Raw genomic sequence first — 20530 nt, 5'->3', positions numbered from 1 at the left:
CTCTAGTGGTGCGGGGGCTGTGCTTTGGCAGAGTGGGTGGGGTTATATCCTTCCTGTTTGGCCCTGTCCGGGGTTTCTTCGGATGGGGCCACAGTGTCTCCGGACCGCTCCTGTCTCAGCCTCCAGTATTTATGCTGCAGTAGTTTATGTGTCGGGGGCTGGGGTTAGTTGGTTATACCTGGAGTACTTCTCCTGTCTTATCCAGTGTCCTGTGTGAATTTAAGTATGCTCTCTCTAATTCTCTCGTTCTCTCTTTCTCTCTGAGAACCTGAGCCCTAGGACCATACGTCAGGACTACCGGGCATGCTGACACCTTGCTGTCCCCAGTCCGCCTGGCCTTGCTGCTATTCCAGTTTCAACTGTTCTGCCTGCGGTTACGAAACCCCCTACCTGTCCCAGACCTGCTGTTTTCAACTCTTAATGATCGGCTATGAAAAGCCAACTGAGAGACCTGAGCCCTAGGACCATACGTCGGGACTACCGGCCGTGGTGACTCCTTGCTGTCCCCAGTCCGCCTGGCCTTGCTGCTATTCCAGTTTCAACTGTTCTGCCTGCGGTTATGGAACCCCTACCTGTCCCAGACCTGCTGTTTTCAACTCTTAATGATCGGCTATGAAAAGCCAACTGAGATTTATTCCTGATTATTATTTGACCATGCTTGTCACTTATGAACATTTTTGAACATCTTGGCATGGTTCTGTTATAATCTCCACCCGGCACAGCCAGAAGAGGACTGGCCACCCCTCATAGCCTGGTTCCTCTCTAGGTTTCTTCCTAGGTTTTGGCCTTTCTAGGGAGTTTTTCCTAGCCACCGTGCTTCTACACCTGCATTACTAGCTGTTTGGGGTTTTAGGCTGGGTTTCTGTACAGCACTTCGAGATATTAGCTGATGTACGAAGGGCTATATAAAATAAAATTGATTGATTGATTGATTGATATGTCCAAATTATTACGACATATACAAATGGGAGAAATAGATACATAAAGTGCTTTCATTTCTAAACAGTAACACAGATATGTATGAATATCCTCAAATAAAAGGTGACATTATATACTGTTGCCTAATATGAAACATTCTATCTCAAATCCAAAATGCTGGAGCATAGAACCAAATGTAAAACTGTAAACTTCACTGTCCAAACACATATGGTGTGGACTATGTGTCCCTGGTAAACACATGTGGATCTGGTGAACAGTTATCACTTGTTGACCAACTACAGGAATACTGACCTCAGAGTCTCCAGTTTACAGTGGGGATTCCCCAGTCCAGCAGAGAGCAGCTTCACTCCTGAATCCTTCAGGTCATTGTTACTCAGATCCAGCTCTCTCAGGTGTGAGGGGTTTGACTTCAGAGCTGAGACCAGAGAAGCACAGCCTTCCTCTGTGACTAGACAGCCTGACAGCCTGCAAAGAGTCAAATCATATTAAAACCACACTGCTATTCTTTGGTGGTCAAAATAGTGGCAGTACATTTTTTCAAAATGTTTAGATACATCAGTGTCCTGAAACCTGCCATATTTATTCAAAAATTCATGTTTCATTATTAGAAATGATCATAATATTGCTTGTAGAGAGAAACATGTATGACCAATTCACTTATAGTATATTAAAGTAGTCAAAAGTTGAGTATTTGGTCCCAAACTCGTTGGTTGCATTTCAGTTTGTTTTGGTTGTGTTTTGGGTTATGTTTTGTCCATTTGTAACTGAATGGTGGATGATGACTGGAGTAATTTTTTGTCTAAGTGGGTAGATAACATGTTTCTAAACATTACTAAATTAATCCTGATGATGCTATGATTAAGAATAATCATGAATAAATCATGAATAATAATGAGTGAGAAAGTTACAGAGGCTACAACAAAACATGCTAACCTCTCACCATTAACCTCAAATAAAAGGTGACATTCTGTACTGTTGCCTAATACGAAACATTCTATCTCAAATCCAAAATGCTGGAGCATAGCACCAAATTTAAAACTGTAAGCTTCACTGTCCAAACACATATGGTGTGGACTATGTGTGCCTGGCAAACACATGTGGATCTGGTGAGCAGTTCTCACTTGTTGACCAACTACAGGAATACTGACCTCAGAGTCTCCAGTTTACAGTGGGGATTCCCCAGGACAGCAGAGAGCAGCTTCACTCCTGAATCCTTCAGGTCATTGTTACTCAGATCCAGCTCTCTCAGGTGTGAGGGGTTTGACTTCAGAGCTGAGACCAGAGAAGCACAGCCTTCCTCTGTGACTAGACAGCCTGACAGCCTGTAAAAGAAATCATCATGATTTCACAAACACACTGTTAATTTAACACCAGTAGTGTAGAAGGACAATGGCAGATGCATTTGGTTTATTCTCTTAAACAACATATAGATTCATCTTCCGTCTCCTAGAATTGTATGGTCATATTGTTATACTAATGTGAACATCAATGATTTGATTCAATATGTTTTTCAATAATACATATATTTCTCTAAACTGAATATTTCTTCCTGATGATTAGTACTTAAATGTCATTTTATGTACTCACAGAGCAGCTCTGGAGGCTTTGACCACTGGCAGCAGCCTCAGAAGACCTTCCTCTGATCTGGAGTATTTCTTCAGGTCAAACACATCCAGCTCCTTTTCTGAAGTCAGCAACACAAAGACCAGAGCTGACCACTGTGCAGGTGACAGTTCTTCTTCTGAGAGACTTCCTGATCTCAGGAAGCTTTGGATCTCCTCCACTAGAGAATGGTCATTCAGTTCATTCAGACAGTGGAACAGATTGATGCACCTCTCTGGAGAGGGATTCTCCCTGATCTTCTCCTTGATGTACTTGACTGTTTCTTCATGGCTCTGTGAGCTGCTTCTTGTCTTTGCCAGTAGACCTCGTAAGTGCTTCTGATTGGACTCCAGTGAGAGGCCCAGAAGGAAGCGGAGGAACAGGTCCAGGTTTCCTGTCTCACTTAGTAAGGCTTTATCCACAGCACTCTTGTAGAAAGAAACTTCAGGCTTGTGTCTGAACAGCGAAGAAAAGTTACTGGACTTTGTTTGCAGTTTGTCCATTAGATTCTCATTGTTGTTGATGAATGAGAGGAACACATATACAGCAGCCAGAAACTCCTGAATGCTCAGATGCACGAAGCAGTACACCTTTTCCTGGTACAGCACACATTCCTCTTTAAAGAGCTGTGTGCACAATCCTGAGTACACTGAGGCTTCATTGACATCAATGCCAGCCTCTTTCAGGTCTTCTTCATAGAAAATCAGATTGCCCTTCACAAGCTGTTGAAAAGCCAGTTTTCCCAGTGACAGAATGCTCTCTTTATTCCAGTGTGGACCTGTCTCTTCTTTCCCAAGATACTTTTCATTCTTCTGTTTGGTATGAAACTCCACAAGGTGTGAGTACATCTCAGTCAGAGTCTTGGGCATCTCTTCTCTCTTATGTTTCAGCATGTGTTCAAGGACTACTGCAGAAATCCAACAGAAGACTGGAATGTGGCACATGATGTGGAGGCTCCTTGATGTCTTTATGTGTGAGATGATTCTGCTGGCCATGTCCTCATCACTGAATCTCTTCCTGAAGTACTCCTCCTTCTGTGGGTCATTGAACCCTCGTACCTCTGTCACCTGGTCAACACACCCTGAAGGGATCTTATTGGCTGCTGCAGGTCGGGTAGTTATCCAGAGGAGAGCAGAGGGAAGCAGATTTCCCTTGATGAGATTTGTCAGCAGAACATCCACTGAGGTTGACTTTGTGACGTCACAGCATATCTTGTTCTTCTGGAAGTCTAGGGGCAGTCGGCACTCATCCAGACCATCAAAGATGAACAGAACTTTGTACTTGTCGTAGTTGGAGATTCTTGATTCTTTGGTTTCCTTTGAGAAGTGATTGAGAAGTTCAATCAAAGTGTTTTTTTCCCTGTTCATCAAATTCAGCTCCCGAAAAGGGAATGAAAATACAAATTGGACATCCTGATTTGCTTTTCCTTCAGCCCAGTCCAGAATGAACTTCTGCACAGAGACTGTTTTTCCAATGCCAGCGACTCCCTTGGTCAGCACAGTTCTGATAAGTTTGTCATGTCCAGTTAAGGGTTTGAAGATGTCGTTACATTTGATTGCAGTCTCTGGTCTTGCTTGTTTCCTGGTTGTTGTCTCAATCTGTCTCAGCTCATGTTCATTATTGACCTCTCCTGTTCCACCCTCTGTGATGTAGAGCTCTGTGTAGATCTTATTGAGAAGTGTTGGGTTTCCTTGTTTAGCGATCCCCTCAAATACACATTGAAACTTCTACTTTAGATTAGATTTGAGTTCACGTTGGCAAATCACATCAAGCTCATCTGAATCTAGAAATAACACTGAGGATAAAATAAATGCATAAATGTTTTCATAATGCATTACAGACTGGTGTGACTGATTATATTATTATTCTCTCTCTCTCTCTCTCTCTCTCTCTCTCTCTCTCTCTCTCTCTCTCTCTCTCTCTCTCTCTCTCTAAATTAATCACCACAACACATCCCTGCTGCTACTTGATGAGGTCACCAGCCAGGTGTTGTGTTAAGGCAGCTACAATATCATTGAGTTACACAGCTACTTTAGCTGTACTTTAGCTACAGCTTTTAAATGTTTGTTATAAAACAGCATTCAACATGAGGCAGACAGCTCTTACTTTTCTCCAGTGTGTCAGCAAGCTCCTTCTGGTTCATTTTCCTCAGGACGTGCAGTGTGATCTTCATAGCCCCCTCTCTGGCACTCTTCTCCTGCTTCTCATCTTCAGCATCCACCACTTCCTTATCCTGCTTCTGACTCTCAAAGCCTTCTGGGAGTTCTGGACTAAGAATGCTCTTGAACATCTTCAGCTCATTCTTTACAAATGTCATAATATTCTCTTCAAGCAACTGAAATAAATAAAGTAAATAAGTTAAGCAAGAGAATAAATGCTTTCTCATTAACACATGAATGAATGATTGACAGAACAACTTTCCTTGAGGTAAAAAAAAAACAAATGTACATAACAGGACCACATACACTGAATATGGAGGCCAGGTCTGTTTGATGACTCTGGGAAGACTGACCACTGAGAATCTCTGACTCTGATCTCTCCTGTTGGTTTCTGGGGACAAAACATCAGATTACATCTCCTCATCCAGGGAGTGCACACACACACACACACACACACACACACACACACACACACACACACACACACACACACACACACACACACACACACACACACACACACACACACACACACACACACACACAGAGGGAATGTAGTGTTGGTTTAATATTGTTTTAGGACTATGAAAATGGAAAAAAGGATTAGCCTATGGATTATGAAAACAAAAATAAATGGGAAAATAGGAGAGGAGAAATGACTAGAGACAGTTTTGTTTAACTCACTGACCATGACCCATGAGTTCTTCTTACCTTTGTTCACTAGAAAAGTCTCCCTCTCTAAACGTTATAGGAGGATCCATAGACCAGTCACTCTTCATGGACACACAGCTGGGTACAGGGGAGGCTGGTCTCTCCTGCTTGATTGGGCTTCAACACAACAGAGACAAACATTACATCTCTCATCTACTCTGAGCTCAGATGGGGAAACATAAGAAGAGTTTCATTCTAAAACGCTATATATCAATTTTCAGAAATGTTCGTAAATTAGCTTCTAATGTTTAAAGAAATGATCAAATAAATGGTTATGTTTTTTCACTACCTAATCATGGCATGGTGTTGTTCAATGACAGGCATGTGTTTGATTAAAATCAATCACTTAATGGCTTCATTTCAGAGAGACAAATGTTTTTTTTGCTAAATGCTATATATCTGCCTCACTCTCAGAGAAATAAGTAGTACTAATAGATTTTACACAGTTAAATGTAACAAATAACTACATTTTTAATAAAGAACTGTACAAATGATACACATGTGACATCAATATTTAAATATTGTAAAATAATAATTCAATACAGTAATATGAGATCTGTATGTAAAACATTTACATTTGATATTTTAGTCATTTAGCAGATATTTTTTATCCAGGGTCCGGTTTTCCAAAAGCATCTTAAGGCCAAGTTCATCATTAGAACCTTGGTAGGAGCATTGTAAAATCTCTGAGCTGTTTCCCAAAACCATCGTTATTAACGTTGCACTTGAAAACGCTCATATTCTAACACCTGCCTCAGACCACTTGTAGAACAGCCAAGTGCGTCGTTAGATGCTTTTTTGCCCTCTCGCGTCACTTTATACACAGAAGATCTCCGCTAAACATAGAATCACATGGTTTATCCGTCTCTTTGTGACCGCAGATAAATTCAGAACAAAGTTGACTACAAATACAAAGTTGCCAATGTCTTTGCAATTGATTCAAACAAGGGAAGTACACAAATTATGCTTCAAATGAAAACCGAGATGACTGCATTAAAATATAAACAGTAGGCTATAGGCCTATTTCAATCATATTGAAATATATTCCATGTTCAATATATTGAGTTCTATTTTGCTACTTGTAGGCTACTGTCTGTAATTTGTCTCAATATATTTCATGATGTGTAGCCTAACATGTGCCCAATGATGTGCCAAATCTGTGATTTAGTGCATTTTTATTGTGTAAGCACTAGAATAAACTACCTCAATATTTGCAGCCGTAGGTAGTAATATCTTTCTAGAAGCTGATCCATGGTCAGCATTGTGAAATAATTATAATTATAAGGACAGATTTTAATGGAGAAAACTGATCAGAGAGCAGCACTCCCCTTCTTTCGATCCTATCAGTATCGACACATGCTCCACCGGACGTTATGGACGGATATGGAACTCTGACCTGTTCACCGGACGTGCGACCTTGTCCCGAACCTGCTGTTTCGACCCTCTCTCTCTCTCTCTCTCTCCCCCTCTCCTTCTCTCTCTCTACAACACCTGCTGTCTTGACCTCTGAATGCTCGGCTATGAAAAGCCAAATGACATTTACTCCTGAGGTGCTGACGTGTTGCACCCTCTTTAACCACAGTGATTATTATTTGACCCTGCTAGTCATCTATGAACATTTGAAAATCTTGAAAAACGATCTGAACTTAATGGCCATATCCTCTTATATAATCTCCCCCCAGCACAGCCAGAAGAGGACTGGCCACCCCTCAGAGCCTGGTTCCTCTCTAGGTTTCTTCCTAGGTTTCAGCCTTTCTAGGGAGTTTTTCCTAGCCACCGTGCTTCTACATCTGCATTGCTTGCTCTTTGGGGTTTTAGACTGGGTTTCTATATAAGCACTTTGTGAAAACTGCTGATGTAAAAAAGTATATAATTGTGGTACGCATATGAAGCAGACCAGGCCAGGGTTTAGGGTATGAGAAGTCAAAGAAGTAAAAATGACTTCCTTAGTTGTTGGTAAAAAAATGTTTTACTCAGCATTGTTGTTTAAGGGCTCGTAAGTAAGCATTTCACAGTAAGGTCTACACCTGTTGTATTAGGAGCATGTGACAAATCTAATTTGTATTGATTGATTTGTTCATTTTATAAATGTTCTGTCTTTAGTAGTTGAACACATTATTACTTAAACCTCGTGAAAGTGACAAACTGACACGTTTTCATGTTAGTCAAAAACAACTTTATATGGAAGGAGTGTCTTTGATTTGACGGCCTGCACATGCGCAGTTCGGCGTGAGACAACTGCTCGACCTGATGACATGTTTTTACGCATGACCTTCAAATGAAATCAAATGAAATTGTATTTGTCACATGCGCTGAATACAACAGTGGTACACTTTACAGTGAAATGCTTACTTACGAGCCCTTTACCAACAATTTAGTTAAAAAGTAACAAAAATTAGCTAAATAAAAAAAGGAAATAGTAACACAATAAAATAACACTAATGAGGCTATAAGGAGTATCAGTACTGAGTCAATGTCCAGGGTACCAGGTAGTTGAGGTAATAACTAGACTATGTACAAGGAGTACCAGTACTGAGTCAATGTGCAGGGGTACCAGGTAGTTGAAGTAATAACTAGACTATATACAAGGAGTACCAGAACTGAGTCAACGTGCAGCGGTACCAGGTAGTTGAGGTAATAACTAGACTATATACAAGGAGTACCAGTACTGAGTCAACGTGCAGGGGTACCAGGTAGTTGAGGTAATAACTAGACTATATACAAAGAGTACCAGGACTGAGTCAATGTGCAGGGGTACCAGGTAGTTGAGGTAATAACTAGACTATATACAAGGAGTACCAGAACTGAGTCAATGTCCAGGGGTACCTGGTAGTTGAGGTAATATGTACATGTAGATAGGGATAAAAGTGACACGTCAATCAGGATAGAGATTACATCTCCTCATCCAGGGAGTGCACACACACTCACACACACACACACACACACAAACAGGGAATGTTGTGTTTGTTTAATATTGTTTCAGGACTATGAAAATGGAAAAAAGGATTAGTCTACGGATTATGAAAACAACAAAAATAAATGGTAAAATGGGAGAGGAGAAATGACTAGAGACAGTTTGTTTAACCCACTGACCATGACCCATGAGTTCTTCTTACCTTTGTTCACTAGAAAAGTCTCCCTCTCTGAAGTATATAGGAGGATTCATAGACTTGACACTCTTCATGGACACACAGCTGGGTACAGGGGAGGCTGGTCTCTACTGCTTGATTGGGCTTCAACACAACAGAGACAAACATTACATCTCTCATCTACTCTGAGCTCAGATGGGGAAATAAGAATTTCATTCCAAAACGCTATATATCCATTTTCAGAAATGTTCGTAAATTAGCTATTATTGTTGGAAGAAATTATGAAAGAGATTGGTGTTTTTTCACCATCTAGTCATGGCATGGGGTTGTTCAATGACAGACATGTATTTGTTTAAAATCTATCACTTGATGGTTTCATTTCAGAGAGACAAATAATCATGTTTTTTGCAAAATGCTACATATCTGCCTCACTCTCAGAGAAATAAGTAGTACTGCTAGGTTTTACACAGTAATAATATATTTCTGTCTCACTCTCAGAGAAATAAGTAGTACTGCTAGGTTTTACACAGTAAAAATATATATCTGACTCACTCTCAGAGAAATAAGTAGTACTGCTAGGTTTTACACAGTCAAATGTGACGACCGGCTCGATTCAAACTTATGTAGCAAAATTTGAAATTGTGTTTTTTTTTTTACATTGGATAAAAGTAGAGACTCAGCTAGAAAAAGGTATATCATACACTATAGTTGAGGAACAATGGGAAAGTAATTCTGCTTTGAAAGATGATAAACTTGTAACCTCAATTTTGAGAAAATGGCCTTTGAAAGTTTTGGTTCACCTACTGGAGAGCTCTTCTTTATCTACAGTGGTGTTACTTTGGCAGATAATGTCACCCATCTAAATAAATAGTATATATATATTTAGCAGACGGTCTTATCCAGAGCAACTAACAGTTAGTGAGTGCATATGTAGCCGGCGCGGTCTGTTCCTTGCTGACTACTGCGTTGTGTTCCGGTGCACTGAAGACAAGACACTGGCGTACTTGAAGGCACTTTATTGTGTACAACTCTCTCAATCTGTTCAACATCAAAGAGAGAAAATGTTCAAAACTCTACCCTCGACCAGAATCCGCCTCTCCCAGCCGAGTACAATGCAGACTCAGTATAATCACATTCAAAAATACAAGGAATAAAATACAACATAATTGGAAAATAAACATTGCATCTGGTGTATATCTTATGTATGTGTCATTTTGCATGTTATCTCTGCCAAAACTCTGAGCTTTTAGCCTTTACATTAATACTGTGCAACATGACATAAACCATCTTTCAAATAGGTAATACATACAGTAATATGCACGAAGCAACATGTAATCCTTCACATTTGAGCTTTTCAGTGCCATTAAACACTAATCAATACATGAAAACATTTTAAATGAACACATATTTTTAACCTGATATAGGGAATACATACCTGTTCAACATCAAAGAGAGAAAATGTTCAAAACTCTACCCTCGACCAGAATCCGCCTAACATAAAAAGAACAACGTGGCTTCATCACAAGAGGATAGACGATTGCTAACTTACAGCTAAACAAAACACGAGGTTAGCTAAGTTAGCAATTTCTCAAACTCTCAAAAATAGCTAAATTCACGACACAGCTTGATTAAATGTACGCACACTCATCATATAATATACATACAAGTAACTATGTGCACTGAAACATTTTAGTTTTAACAGGTATATCAAGTTTATATCACGCCGAAGTGAACACATACCTCTCCCAGCCGAGTACAATGCAGACTGAGAAAAGCATGACACCCCTCCGCATATAACCAAACCAACTCTAGAGGGCGCACTTACACAACTAACTCTCCCAATATCTGTAGACTACACGAAATGCTGAACAATACAATATTTTGGTGAAATCAACTCACAAAATAAAATAAAAAATAGAAAATGAACGGTTGCAAAAATCTGTAATTCTTTGACCTGTTACATTCACCCCTCTTTAATTTCACCAAAATCCTTCACACTTCGAGGGTGGAAAATAACCAAAAACATATATAGAATAAAACACTTGTCCACTTGGTCCAAGATAGCCCTGGGACTCCATTTCCCATATACAGCGTATAAAGCTACTTACAAAGTAAGTTAAAAGAAAACAGCAGTTGATCAGGCTACTGCCCCTTCTAGTGAATATGATGCCTTATACATCATATGAAATCTTGGAACACTTTCCCTCCAATATGAACATCTCATGACCCAGGTCATACTACTGGTAATAAAGAATATCTTAATCTCAAAGATTTATCTAAAATAAAGAACGGAAAGACAGTGACCTTCTGACTCCTGTAACAAAACCCTTGGTGAGTGGTTTTTGCACCATGTTCTCTATCAAGCGATCGACTGCCTTAACAACCCTGCCAGTACGTGTTCTGACAACCTGACTTTCAAACCCTTGTACTTGGGAGGGTATCTGACTATCAGTCAGTGTAACAGGTGAATTGACGTCCGAAGACCCTGTCTCATCTAAGTCAGGAACATCAATTGGGGCAACAGAGTCAGTGTCAGTCATGTGCAAATCAGGGGGGTCACTGGAATCCGACAAGTCTCTCACAGGTGAGTATTCATTTTCCCCTTGGCCTCTGACCTCTTTAGACTGGGCTCTCGTGGGTGTCCGTTGAACAGACTTCCTGGACAGAGAGTGGGGCATCTCATTCTCCATCTCAGACTCATCAGCTTCTCCAATAGACTCAGAGTCAGAGGATGCGTTCAACCATGAACATGTACGGTCCTCAGAAGCATCTACTGCTAGGCCACTCAAAGCATCAACAGAAGGAGGCTGAAACTCACTGGCCACATCCGAGGCAGCTCCATTCGTCTCTTCATCGCTTTGTTCTGGCACGGGCAAGAAGCTCACGTCCAACATCAAATTCCGATGAACAACTTTTGTTTTCCCACTTTCGTCTCTGACTTTGTAAACGTGAGTCTGAGGGTTCCGGTCTATGATGGTATACATAGTGGCTTCCCACTTATCCGCTAACTTCCTCTTCCCCCTCTCTGCTTTATTAGCTAACAAAACTCGGTCGCCAACGTTCAAGTGGGTTCCACGAACTCTCTTGTTGTAGCCATCAGCTTGATGTTGCTGTCCTTTCCTTGCATGCTGCTGAGCTATGTCGGCAGCCACATGGAGGTTCGCCATCAGTTTCTCTGCATAGGTCTTATAATTCACCACGACTGGATCCCTCAATACTTGTTTGAAGACCATGTCTACTGGGAGTCTGGGGACTCGACCATACATCAAATAGAATGGAGGATATCCAGTTGTTTCATGAGTGGTGGCATTATACGCAAAAGTCAAAGTCTGTATCTGTTGGGCCCAGTGTTGCTTAGCTGTCAGGGGTAGGGCACGCAACATACTGCCAAGTGTCCTATTGAACCTTTCGGTTTGCCCATTTCCCATGGGATGATATGCTGTTGTGTGTGTTTTCATAATCCCTGTGAGGCTGAGGAGTTCAGATATGAGTTTGCTTTCAAAATTGGCCCCTTGATCAGAATGTATTCGCTCTGGGAAACCGTAGATGCAGAATACGTTATCCCATAACTTCTTTGCTATTTGCTTTGCAGTTTGGTTTACGCAGGGAAAGGCTTGAGCCAATTTTGTAAAGTGGTCTGTTATGACTAACACATCGACAGATCTTTGCTTACAGTCCTCAGCACTCCAAAAATCAATGCACACCAGCTCCATGGGTGCCGAAGTGCGAATGCTCTCCAATGGAGCTCGGGCAGCTGGTTCAGGGGTCTTTGCAAGGATACAGCGTTGGCAGCATTTCACATATTCCTTGATGTCTCTTCCCATTTGCGGCCAGAAGAAACGCTGTCGGGCGAGGTGTGCTGTTCTAGCCTGCCCTTGATGCCCAGCGAAATCATGCACACCAGCGAGAGCTTTGGCCTTCAAGCTAGCAGGCAGCACAAACTGATACCTCTTCTCTCTGCTTAATGGGTCTTTGGTTACCCTATATAGGACTCCGTCCTGGACTTTTAGATGATGCCACTGCTTGCACAGTGTCTGGGTCGTAAGAGCTAACCTCCTCCTCCCTCGCCTAGGTGGTGGCTCACCCCTCTGAATGAGTGGCAGGACTTCCCTGATAACTGGATCTATTTCCTGGCTGTGCCTCAGCTCGCCGAGGGAGAGGGCTGGAAGTGTGTCTTGTTCTGAGGGCACCGCCTGGGGAAGAACATTGAGAAACTGTGTTGCTCTTATCTCTGCTCCCCTTTCCCACTCTACATGAGCTTCACAAGCAGATTTGACATGAGAGGGTTCTTGACTGCCGGCCAGCCTGTCTTGAGTGGGGTCCATAGTTACACAGCACCCTGCATCAAGTGCCTGGAGACACTGGGTCTTACTCCGGAAGAGATCTTGGACTTTCTCCTCTTTGGTTCCCTCCGCCTCGGCCAAAAGACTTCCATAGGGCTCACTGATCAACCTTTGGCTCACTGATTTAGCAAACGGATCTCTACTCAGGGCATCTGCCACAATGTTCTTTACCCCGGGAATGTGTTTGATACTGAAGGTGTAGGGGGAAAGCTTTGCCACCCACCTCTGTTCGCAAGCGTCAAGTTTTGGTTTGGTCATTATATAGGTCAAAGGATTATTGTCGGTCCACACTGTAAAAGTGTGGCCTTTCAACCAGTGGCTGAATTTTTCACAAACACTCCATTTGAGCGCCAAGAACTCCAGTCGGTGAGCAGGATACCTCTTTTGTGAGCCAGTGAGGGTCTTGCTGGCAAAGGCGATCGGGCGTGCCTTCGTTTCTCCTTCTGGTATCTGGGACAGAACTGCCCCAAGGCCATCAAGAGACGCATCAATGGACAAAACCAAGGGCTTAGAAAAGTCTGGATGGCTAAGGACCACACAATTCAGGAGCTTCTCCTTAAGGCCGGCGAAAGCGGAATCGCAGTCAAGGGTCCAATCCGCAGGTTTGAGCTTCCTGTAGACTCCCGCATTCTGACTGTACTTCCCGGCCTTTCCTCTCCGTTTCTGGCCAGCTGTGAGAGCAAACAGGGGTTTTGCGATGGAGGAGCAATTTGGTATGTAGTGTTGGTAATAAAATACCATCCCCAGGAACGACTTCACTCTGCGAACTGAAGGAGTGCAGCCGTCATCTTCCATCAAGTCCCTCTTTGACATTTTGGTGATGACCTCGACCTTCTCTGGGTCAACAGCAACACCGTCACTGTCAACGATGTGTCCGAGAAACTTCACAGATCTCCGCAACAAATGGCATTTTTTTGGACTCATCTTTAGATTGTGCTCCCGTAGCCTCTGGAAAACAACCTCTAATCTGCTGAGGGCCTGCTGTTCATTGGGGGCAAATATCAAGAGATCATCTAGGTAGCACAAGAGACTGCTGAAGTTAAGATCGCCAAAGATACTCATCATCATCCTCATGAAGGACGCTGGACTGTTGCAAAGCCCCTGTGGCATTCTGTTATACTCGTGCAGGCCTAATGGTGTTGTGAAGGCGGTATACTTTTGTCCTCCTCATGCATGGGCAAGTTATAAAATCCAGACGTGAGGTCCATGGTGCTGAAGACAGCATTACCGCCAAGGGCAGCCAAGCAGTCCGATTGATGGGGCAAAGGATGAGCATCCTTGATAGTTCTTGCATTCAGCCACCGAAAGTCTGTGCATATCCGGAGGTCGCCATTTTTCTTCCAAACCATCACGAGTGGAGAAGCATATTCACTCATTGATTTCCGTATGATTTCCTGTTCCTCCATCTCGGTGAGAACTTGGCGCAGCTTTTGATAGTGAGCTGGCGGCACTCTGCGATATGGAAGACGGAAGGGACGGTCGTCAGTGAGGCGGATCCTATGGGCAAAGCCCTTGGCTTCTCCACAGTCAAGATTATGCTTTGAAAATATATCCTGATATTTCTCCAGCAATGTCACAAGTTGGAGCTTGGTGGAGGGGCTCGCTTCACAATGATCAATGTCGACATTTCCTAGACCAGACTTCTGCAGTCTGTCTTTCAGGTCACCGTTGTCGTCCTGTTTCACATGAGTCACTCCAACAGAGCCAGCATCACTCTGACAGGAACCCTGGAACAGTGTGAGATCTTCAGCTGCAACACAAGTAGAGACGTCCGCAAGCTTGCTGTTCCTTTTCAGTGTGAGTGGTTTGTCTGAGATATTAGTGATTTTCATGGGAGTCCAGCCATCTCCCCATAGCGGTGTGACCACTCTCCCCACCATAATGCCCCGAGGCACGCACCTGGAGGTTGTAGGCTCCACCATAACTGTACTCCCAGGTGACTTGGGTATATTACTTGGCAGTCTTCCCCACAGCAGGTACTCTTGTTTGGGAAGGAGAGTCACCGCCTGAGTTAGCTTCACTGTCCCTACTTTTCCTGGGACATCTTCACCCCTCCATCTTGTGAGATTGGTCATCATTTCTAGAAACTGTTCGCCATCTGGAGACCCTTTTGTGTTGCTCGAGATAAGTGTCCAATAACTGTTCTCGTTTTTCAGCTGATGCAGTACACGTTTCAACATGTTGGTGCCTACTATTATGTCGTCTTTCTGACCAGTGATCACCAGAACTGGGACCATGCACTTTACCCCATACAGACTTAGTTCCATGTCATACATGCACTTGGGGCGCACTTGTACTCCTCCACAGCCAACAAGGATGATATGCTGTGAGAGTTCTTGATGTGGGGTCAAGACGCTATCCGATAGTAGTCTCTGCTCTGCCTCTTCACTTATCGTGCAGGCCATTGAGCCTGTATCGAGGAGCCCTTGCAACTGAGCACAGCCATTAACTGTCACCGGTGCGTGAAATAACTCACTGAACGTCTCAACTCTGTGAATATTCTGAACAATTACCGTGCAATTATCAGACATTGCTTTACAGACATTGACATACATCTCCTTCAATTCTTCACTTTCTTCAAGGGTTGAATCTTCAACGCTCACACATCCCCTTTCCGTATGTGAGCTATCTAGTTTAAACTGGCTCCACCTTGCTCAGAGTTAGGTGGTGTGTGCGCTAACTGTGGCTGAGCGTTAATTCTTGGCCGGCGCTGTTGGCATTCTCTCTTCCAGTGGCCGGGCTTGTAACAGCCCATACAGAGGTTCGCCTGTCTACAGTGTGCAGTAGTTGAGTGTTCGGCAGACTGACAGACTTTACATCTACTCTGAACAATGGCTGCTGGCCCCCTGCTTGGTGGCACGACTGCTGTTGTGTGTGCCGTCTGCTCTAGCACACGGTTCAGCAAGCCAATGAGAGACTGCATGCAGATGCTCTCTGTCTGAGGAGAGGATGGAAGCCCCATTGCCTTTGGGTAACCAGTAAGGTCTGTTGGGTTTTCAGCAGCGACTGTCTCTGTAGTTAATGCCTGAGCATGTGCACCAATGTTCTTTGGCCGATAAGATTTGGCTTGACACATTATTCTAGCCTCTCTCTGATGTTCAACAAGGTGTTCCTGAACCTCATTTGCTGTCCACTTTTCAGCTGTTTTGCACTTTAGAACACTTGCAAGAGCGGGGTCGGGACAGTGTTTCACCAGCATCATTGTGACTTCGTGAGAGGGGTCCTCAATGTTTCGCCCCTGCCTTCTCAGACACTCATCTGCGACATCCACAGCCTTGTTCAAGCGTATCCAATAGTCCATGGGACTTTCTCCGGCCAGAGGAAGTGTGTTATAGAAATCAGCTAAAGGCATAGAGGAGTAGGTTAACTCACTGAAATGTTGTTTCAGAATATCAAAGACGAGCTTGGAGTTCTCAGCTGGCTGCAGCGATGGCATACTGCGCAGGGTAACTTTAACAATGTCTCTAGCCTTTCCCATTAGTCTTGACATTATCTCCTGGGAGTGCTCTTGCGGGTGTACACCCCTCTTATTCAGGTAAACGCTCATAATCTCTTCCCACTCATGCACTGTGTGTTTGTCTGTTCCATCACCCCTGAAGTACGGCGGCTCTTTGACATCTGTCTTCATGACTAACTTTACTCCTGTCATGTTCAAATCAGACTGTCCATATCCTAAGTTCAGGCTAGGCGTAGGAGTGGTTTGGTTATCTGCACTACCAACAGATCTCTGTAATTGGCTAGCAATGTTCTCTCCTATTTCATGAGCTAACTGTGTGATGAGACTCCCTAGGTCTGCAGAACTCACATGTGAACTAGACACTGGCTGACGTGGAGAATGTTCATCTGTTTGGGTGTGAGTGTATGAAAATGCAGGACAGCCCACTGAACTAACGCTGCTTGCAATGTCTGGAGCATCTCCTAAGCTACGCATGTGTGGTGCGGGGGAATATTCATCAGTGCGTAAGCGTGTGGACGAGAGTACAGGTCTGCCTAGTATACCAGCACCCCTAACCGGCGTGCTCTCCACCATACTCATAAACCTGCCCCTCCCCAGGCTTACCCCTGCAGCATCTCCAACACTAAATGGTGTCTGCGCATCCTTACCATCAGTCATTTTTTTTTATTTTTTTTTAAAATAGAAAGTTGTAATAGACTATGGTAATGATATGTGAATCAACAGAACATGTGAATATGGAGAAAAAAAATGTAAAATGATATAAGTAGCTGAGGTAAGCAATTAAGAGCTACAATTTACACATTAATGTTTGGCCTTATACTTGTCAACGTTCCGAAGAGGTTCCTACTCGTCACAGCAACCACCGGCGATCACCCTGGCGATGATCTGAAGCGAAGATATCCGGGTCACGGCACCAATGTAGCCGGCGCGGTCTGTCTTGTTGCCGACTACTGCGTTGTGTTCCGGTGCACTGAAGACAAGACACTGGCGTACTTGAAGGCACTTTATTGTGTACAACTCTCTCAATCTGTTCAACATCAAGGAGAGAAAATGTTCAAAACTCTACCCTCGACCAGAATCCGCCTCTCCCAGCCGAGTACAATGCAGACTCAGTATAATCACATTCAAAAATACAAGGAATAAAATACAACATAATTGGAAAATAAACATTGCATCTGGTGTATATCTTATGTATGTGTCATTTTGCATGTTATCTCTGCCAAAACTCTGAGCTTTTAGCCTTTACATTAATACTGTGCAACATGACATAAACCATCTTTCAAATAGGTAATACATACAGTAATATGCACGAAGCAACATGTAATCCTTCACATTTGAGCTTTTCAGTGCCATTAAACACTAATCAATACATGAAAACATTTTAAATGAACACATATTTTTAACCTGATATAGGGAATACATACCTGTTCAACATCAAGGAGAGAAAATGTTCAAAACTCTACCCTCGACCAGAATCCGCCTAACATAAAAAGAACAACATGGGCTTCATCACAAGAGGATAGACGATTGCTAACTTACAGCTAAACAAAACACGAGGTTAGCTAAGTTAGCAATTTCTCAAACTCTCAAAAATAGCTAAATTCACGACACAGCTTGATTAAATGTACGTACACTCATCATATAATATACATACAAGTTACTATGTGCACTGAAACGTTTTAGTTTTAACAGGTATATCAAGTTTATATCACGCCGAAGTGAACACATACCTCTCCCAGCCGAGTACAATGCAGACTGAGAAAAGCATGACACCCCTCCGCATATAACCAAACCAACACTCTAGAGGGCGCACTTACACAACTAACTCTCCCAATATCTGTAGACTACACGAAATGCTGAACAATACAATATTTTGGTGAAATCAACTCACAAAATAAAATACGGTTGCAAAAATCTGTAATTCTTTGACCTGTTACATGTATATATATATATATATAAATATAATGTGTAAAACTAGCAGTGTGAATGTTAAAACAATAAATGTTATAGAATAAGAGTTTTATTTTTCGAAGTATTGACCTTGGGAGAATATCTTTTTAGTATTTAGTATTTTTCAAAATTGTTATTACACGACAAGTTCAAGCCAATTTTGTCTGCATTTTCAAAACTCGGAAGGCATGGTTTTGCAGATAAATGAGTAAAAGTGAACTACACTCTTAAAAGAAAAGCTTCCTGTAGGATCCTTTAGGATAATATAAGGTAAAAAATATACTTTAAGATTAATTTCCAAGCCTATACTCTTCCATCAGCTCGTTGTTGAACCGTTGTAGACTTCAGGGGTTCTTTGAAGAAGCCTTTTCAAAAGAGGGGTTCGGTTTGGAACCAGCAGCGCCCTCATGAGTAAAGGGCGCTCGAGCGCAGAATTCAAATTGAGACCGTTGGTCAAAAGACAACTGGAAGCGGGAAGCGCGCGGATGGTTGGAGAGACGCGACCAATAAGAGATGACTTGCAACGGATTGACGTGAAAGGTGAGTGATACCTTAGCTATTCGCTAGCTAAGATAACAATTCATCAAACTACTATCAAATAACTAAAAAACAATACATGATGTAATGTACTCTTGGTTTTTCATCAGCTAGCCAAGCTACATAGCCTGTAATGTTAGCTGGTAATTGTTGTATAAATGTTGGTACGTTTTAGCTAACGTTAGCTACAGTAGCTAGCTAGTTAAAGTTACTGTAACGTTAGCTAACTTTAGCTAGCTAGACTCAATATTGAGAAATTGTAGTCATTTAAACCCATGATATACTTTCTCACCATCTCCCTCCATCCTTCTCCCGTTAGTACCTGGCTTATCCTGCCCCTGTCCAGTTAAGTGGTGGAGAGTTTGGGAGCTGTGAGCTCTGATAGAGAAATGTATCAACCACCACGAACAGGTAAGACAGACACACACACACACAGATGACCCAATGTAGATTATGTTCGACTTGACAAAAAGAAGAATACATAAAACAGATCAGATTAGTTAGATGCATTTGATATTGAATACTCATGTTGTTTATGTTGTGTTTGTGTCTAATTGATGTCGTTCAGGTTGGTGTATTGGGGCGGATTGTTCTGTCCTCTGTATTTCAGACCAAAGCAAGACAATGTTTAAAACTCACTATGGATCTACTAACAGGTTAGCCTCTATAAAGTATTTGGATGTATTTGAAGTGTGATTATAGTGTGTTCTGTGTTACTCCTTTGTCAATCCAATACTAACTGAATAGTGAATGAATGTATTTACAGTGAATCAATCAATCAATCAATACAGTGTTTGAACAAAATTCAACTCCAGTTGAAGAACTGGGACAAGCTACAGATCTCATTGTGGGGTAGGCCACATGTTATGAAGATGGTTAAAGCTCCTAAACGGAATTACGTCATCAGCATGTTTCCACTGTCCATACCTGCCTACACCTTTAACACCATAGACAAAATGATTCATTTGGACTATTAAAAGGGCCAGGATGAACCAAGCTAGATTACAGGTAAAGACTTAGAAGGGAGGATTAAAGCTCCCTAACATGTAATTATAGCAAGAAGCCTTTATAACTGCCCAAATAGGCTCTTTATTGAGAACTCTAATAGGCCAATTTGGGTTGACATGGAAGAAGAACTTAATGCCCCATTTGGAGCATCATATTATCTGAGTCAACACTTAAATGTGGGACTGCAGAATCCCATATTATAAGAGACAGACATCTTCACCATTCCTGACAAGCTCTGCTTCTTTATGGAACAACCATAAATACAAATTAGGAGGAAAGGTGGTTGTCTGGAAAGAGTGGGATAGGTTTTGTTTTAGCCTCATCACTAATACATTTCACTTTTGCGCTATGTGTCAACTTTTATTTGAGTGTGGCTGTGGAAGACTGGTCCCTTGATGATGTCTGCAAGTGGCTGAGTACCAATGATCTCCATGATTCCATCCCATCATTCCAAGGTTCACAATCTTTCTGAAGAATGCCAACTCTATTAAATTGTCCACTTTGCAACGAGCAAACTTTCTCTGTGTCCAGACGACTCACACACATCGGCCTCTATCACCAGCATGAACCACATTTTCTAATTACCTGTGGACATAATGGGTGTGGGAAAACAAATAGATGTTTCAGCGCCTATCGGTCACACATCTACCAAAACCACAGAGCTTTTAAGCGCCAACTTAGATGAGAATTGCCCTCATGATGAATTTGAGACTGGGACTGATCCCATTGAAGATG

At 42.4% G+C, this 20530-nt stretch overlaps 1 long non-coding RNA gene across 1 annotated transcript in view; it reads left to right on the top strand.

The window, feature by feature from the left end:
• LOC123484418 overlaps nt 1-19412 on the top strand; it is a 73275-nt gene extending 53863 nt beyond the window's left edge. Inside the window, exon 3 of the long non-coding RNA XR_006658520.1 lies at nt 19356-19412. This is a non-coding gene — a long non-coding RNA (uncharacterized LOC123484418). The remainder of the gene's footprint in view (nt 1-19355) is intronic.
• Nucleotides 19413-20530: the final 1118 nt, after the last annotated feature.

The sequence above is a fragment of the Coregonus clupeaformis genome, unplaced genomic scaffold, assembly GCF_020615455.1.
Source record: "Coregonus clupeaformis isolate EN_2021a unplaced genomic scaffold, ASM2061545v1 scaf0308, whole genome shotgun sequence".
In the NCBI taxonomy this organism is placed as follows: Eukaryota; Metazoa; Chordata; class Actinopteri; order Salmoniformes; family Salmonidae; genus Coregonus; species Coregonus clupeaformis.
The sequence above is the reverse complement of the archived record's forward strand: the minus strand, read 5'-3'. Positions and strand labels throughout refer to the sequence as shown.